The sequence below is a fragment of the Brassica oleracea genome, chromosome C2 (genome assembly GCF_000695525.1).
Source record: "Brassica oleracea var. oleracea cultivar TO1000 chromosome C2, BOL, whole genome shotgun sequence".
NCBI lineage: Eukaryota > Viridiplantae > Streptophyta > Magnoliopsida > Brassicales > Brassicaceae > Brassica > Brassica oleracea.
Window position 1 is genome coordinate 50,067,673 of NC_027749.1, and position 5,846 is coordinate 50,073,518.

At 33.7% G+C, this 5,846-nt stretch overlaps 1 pseudogene; it reads right to left on the reverse strand.

Annotated features, from left to right (window-relative positions):
• Positions 1 to 4,531: 4,531 nt before the first annotated feature.
• Positions 4,532 to 5,406, reverse strand: LOC106324519 (annotated as a pseudogene).
• Positions 5,407 to 5,846: the final 440 nt, after the last annotated feature.

Below are 5,846 nucleotides of genomic sequence, written 5' to 3' on the forward strand. Positions count from 1 at the left end.
TATTGTGAAACAAATTTTTTTTGCTAAAACTACTTACATTTAGAAACAGAGGGAGTATATGTTTATAAAGCATTGGCGATACGTTAGTACATATATCTTTATAAAGCATTGGCGATACTAAACTATATGAAAACATGATAAAGTGGCAGGAATCTTTTTATTCTCGGTGCGTTAAGACATGCAAATAACATTTATCATTATGAAGCATTTGCAATACGTTAAGGTTACATAAAATATTCTTAACATTCGTACCAATGGTTGATAAAGTATTTTTAAAAAAATACATTCGTACCAAAAAAATATGAAAATTTGATAGTGGCAGGCATCTCTTTATGCTCGGTGCGTTAATATATGTCATTATAAAACATTTGGAATTGATTATTTACTTGTATAAAATATATAGAAGCGCAGAGTTACCAATTCCAACGAGTGTGCGATGATTTGATATTGGATTGGAACATGGGCGGCTAAGCTGTTTTAATTTTTGAACACTTGGCAAGCAATGTCATATATTTAATAAGGCCTTTTGCAAAATTGACCTGAACTTAAAGTCAAACGCAAAACTAACATCTTTTCTTTTGAAAATTAGTTTTGTTCTATTCATCCCGTAAGTTAATATAATTCACGAAAAAACCATCAAATTTTTTTGTTTTTTTTTCGAAAATGATATTTTTACTCTCTCACCCTCATCATCTTCAGGTAATTACAAGATTGTCATTGTCATCAATACCACAACCACCGAGAACAACCAATTTAAAGCTCTTAATGCTCCCAAAATCGATTTACCCTTCTTCTTTCTCCATTCTTATAACACAACATCTCTCTCACTTTCTCTTCACATTCAGCTAAAAAAACCAAGATTTTAATTTTACATTTTTATGGTTCATAGAGTCATAGAAGCTAACGATTCTGGGTAGGTCACTTTCGTTTGAGATTTTGTATGCTTGGAGAAGCCTTATGTGTGATAAAGAAGTTATCTCACCAATTTAAGGTATGAAATCGAGTTTTTTTCCAGATCTGTTCGTTCAGACGACTTACCCGGAAGTCGTCCGGTCAATGCAGAGGTTATTTTTGCAATTGACTTTGAAATCGGTTTTCTGAGACGACTGAAATATAAGTCGTCTCATTTTGTTTGGTTACAAAAAAAATTCCAAAGAACCTAGACGACTTACATTTCAGTCGTAATATGTTAGTTTTGCATTTGACTGGATTATTTCAGAAGTTTGACTTTCCTCGACGACTTACATTTCAGTTGTCTCGTAAAAAGTTGAAATATCAATATTTTATTTAAACTCGACGACTTACAATTAAATCGTCATAGGTTAGTTTTGCAATTAAAAAATAAAACTTCAATATTTAATTATCTATAGACGACTTACAATTCAGTTGTCCGTCCGACGACTTACATGTAAGTTGTAAATGTGTAAACACATTGTTAGCACATGTATTACATTAAATCTTGGGAAACATTATTACTGATTTTACAAAAAAATCACAACTAAAAGAGTAGACATGCAAATCACAAAACAGACCACAAACAAAACTATTATAGATCATTCCTCTACAAAGACAAGCTTGAACTCCACTTGATATGGAAGAAGACTTCGCCAGAGGACTTCTAGGAAGTCCAGACGACTTCCACGAAGTCTAGACGACTGAAATAGAAGTCGTTTGGAAGACTTCTTGGAAGTCTTCTAGTGCATTATATTTTAGACGACTAACAGGTAAGTCATCCCAGAAGTCTTCCAGATATGAAAAACCTGCATATCAAATCCATATCTGAAAAATATGCATATCCAAAAACGTTCAAATGGCTTAAAAACAGAGAAAATGGGTGGAAGATTAGATAAATCTACCTTTATAGAACACACAAAAATACATATCTAAAATTAATAGATCTACCTTTAAATGAGTGGAAGATTAGTACCATCTGATTAAAAACCTGCAAAAAAGATAGATTAGTACGAAAGACATGAGACAAAACTGAAAAATTCATATAAAGTTTGGTGGTGTTTTCAAGTCAAAGAGATTAGAGAGAGGTTGAAGAGTTTTAGAATGATCAACATTACATTTTGGTTGCAGCCATTTGAGAGGAGGAAAGAGAATGTGTAAATTTTTCTTTATATAGGGAGACAAAAACTCCAGTTAGGTTAAATCGTCCAGAAGACTTTAATATTTTTAGCTGGAAATTAAAATATTTTTAGCGGGAAACTAAAATAGAAGACTTCCCAGATGATTTACAAGTAAACTGTCTAGTTTAAATTATTTAAGAGGAAAAATAATTTTTTAAAATATTTTAGTCGTGAATATTTTGACGACTTACATGTAAGTCGTCTTTTTTAATTTTTTCACTAGACGACTTCCATGACCCTAAACATAACCCTTAAACTTAATTAACTAACTAAACACTTCATAAAATCAAATTAAACTTCAAAAGTGTTTACTATACACAAAAATAAACACTTATAGGTAAAAATTTAATTTTTCAAAAAAACATTCAAGCTTTCTAAAATTTAACCCTAAGGATACATACAAAACTACAACATATGTTGCCAAACCCTAGACCAAAGAATACCATGATTCACTACCTACACTCATCTATGTTGAAAATAATTCAATTTTGTTATATTTTAATTTATATCACTCAAAACTGTTTATAATTACATGATTTTAATTTTTCGCTTATCAAAATATGTTTTTAAAAAATTTAAAAATTAGTTTTAAGATCAGCTACACTAGAAGACTTACTTTGAAGTCGTCCAGATGACTTTCAACATCTCAGACGACTTACTGAGGCTATATTCGTAAAAATGGCTTCTGTTTTTTGGTTTGGTCACAAGGAGCTGGGCTGTAACTTCACAAAATTTTTAGGTTAATTTTCCATTTTGATTCAAGTTTGAGTATAGGTTTGGAGTTAAAATCAAGTTGTGGGTTAGTTTTGGCAAATTCTCCTATTTAATATATAAATATCAAAATAAATTTAGGATAACAAGGCGGAGTCTGAAAAGTATCAAGAACACAAGAATGCACCAGAAAGAAACAAAGCAAATGAAACACCAACACAAGAGAAATCTCTCATAGAACACCAATAACTATGCAAGACATGAAACAAATAAATCAAGAGGTGAGAAACCATTGAGCATCCTTGAGCTTTACACAAGAGTGCACCAGAAAGAAACAAAGCAAATGAAACACCAACACAAGAGAAATCTCTCATAGAACACCAATAACTATGCAAGACATGAAACAAATAAATCAAGAGGTGAGAAACCATTGAGCATCCTTGAGCTTTACACAAGAGTGCACCAGAAAGAAACAAAGCAAATGAAACACCAACACAAGAGAAATCTCTCATATAACACCAACATATAAAGTTTGGTGGTGTTTTCAAGTCAAAGAGATTAGAGAGAGGTTGAAGAGTTTTAGAATGATCAACATTACATTTTGGTTGCAGCCATTTGAGAGGAGGAAAGAGAATGTGTAAATTTTTCTTTATATAGGGAGACAAAAACTCCAGTTAGGTTAAATATTTTTGATTCAGAAGACTTCCTAGACGATTTACTTGTAAATCGTCCAGAAGACTTTAATATTTTTAGCTGGAAATTAAAATATTTTTAGCGGGAAACTAAAATAGAAGACTTCCCAGATGATTTACAAGTAAACTGTCTAGTTTAAATTATTTAAGAGGAAAAATAATTTTTTAAAATATTTTAGTCGTGAATATTTTGACGACTTACATGTAAGTCGTCTTTTTTAATTTTTTCACTAGACGACTTCCATGACCCTAAACATAACCCTTAAACTTAATTAACTAACTAAACACTTCATAAAATCAAATTAAACTTCAAAAGTGTTTACTATACACAAAAATAAACACTTATAGGTAAAAATTTAATTTTTCAAAAAAACATTCAAGCTTTCTAAAATTTAACCCTAAGGATACATACAAAACTACAACATATGTTGCCAAACCCTAGACCAAAGAATACCATGATTCACTACCTACACTCATCTATGTTGAAAATAATTCAATTTTGTTATATTTTAATTTATATCACTCAAAACTGTTTATAATTACATGATTTTAATTTTTCGCTTATCAAAATATGTTTTTAAAAAATTTAAAAATTAGTTTTAAGATCAGCTACACTAGAAGACTTACTTTGAAGTCGTCCAGATGACTTTCAACATCTCAGACGACTTACTGAGGCTATATTCGTAAAAATGGCTTCTGTTTTTTGGTTTGGTCACAAGGAGCTGGGCTGTAACTTCACAAAATTTTTAGGTTAATTTTCCATTTTGATTCAAGTTTGAGTATAGGTTTGGAGTTAAAATCAAGTTGTGGGTTAGTTTTGGCAAATTCTCCTATTTAATATATAAATATCAAAATAAATTTAGGATAACAAGGCGGAGTCTGAAAAGTATCAAGAACACAAGAATGCACCAGAAAGAAACAAAGCAAATGAAACACCAACACAAGAGAAATCTCTCATAGAACACCAATAACTATGCAAGACATGAAACAAATAAATCAAGAGGTGAGAAACCATTGAGCATCCTTGAGCTTTAAGTTAGAGAGACCAGGGAAGCGTTTGATGGTCTTTGTTGCAAGATTGTAGACACATATGTCAATACATGAAACTCTCTTGTGACGGAAACGGTCATCACGGGTGAAATAAATGGAGTTTGGCTCAATACCAAGGGTATGGTCACCAGGCACAGTGATAAATCGAGAAATAAGGCCTCATCGCCTAGAGAATCCACCTTAATAAGCTTGGTGTCTTGCTTCTTGTAGAGGTGGACCGTCCTATTCCTTTCAAAGCTAGACTCGTAAGTTATTGTAAGGACCGACAAAACCTCTCCTGATGTTGTAACAGCAAAGTTATCGCTAAATGAGATGATCATGTATCCTCCCATTCTCCCATACACATCCGTATTTACTGGATGCCAATTGATCGCCCACACATCCTCAAAACTATGTTGTCCCGACAAATCCAGGTGTCGAATGTAGCCATGTTCCGTTTGGACGTAAAGACTGTTACCTTTAAGTACCACATCTTTTAGGCCTCCGGACTGTACATCGAACCGTGTTGAAATCTCACGGTAATGAACATCCCCTTTCCTGCAGAATCGTAGATACGAACATTCTTCAAAACGCCACACAACGATGTGGTCACCCTTCTTCTCGTCTACCCACAACACAACTCTCAGATCTTCAGCAGTTACAAGATTCCCAGAAGAGAACGTCTCATGTTCAATAATAATAAACTCATTGAACCCCTTATCAATGATTCTCACTACTTGTTCTGCTGTTCGAAAGCCAGTATTGTGTCTGCGAGTATTCCTCTCCTTCCATACATTGTAGACACACGCTTGGAACATCATTTTAATCAGGATCTTATCCATGCTTTGCAAATTGTTTCTGCACACAAAATGCAGCGTTGCCGACCAGTCACGATCAGTCCTATATATTCCCAGTCAGTCGGTTCGCTAATGTATCCCAAACCGTGAAGGAGAAAGGACAAGCGAAGAACAGATGATCTCTCGTCTCATCTCTTTCTCCATATAGAGGACAGCCTTGTTGTATTCCCCAAGTTATCATTCTGTCTCCCGTTGACAGTCTATTGTGCACTGCCAGCCAGACAATAAAGGAGAACCCCGGCACTCCTTGACTAAACCAAACTCCTTTACTCCAAAACACAACATTCTTCTTCTCTCTGATTTGTTTCCAAGTTCGGGCAGTAGAGAAACTGGGTTTGTAAACATCATCTGAATGTTTCCAGAGCACCACATCACTACCCTTTGAGCCGTGAGGGACCGGAGTATTTTGGATGCGATCATAGAGG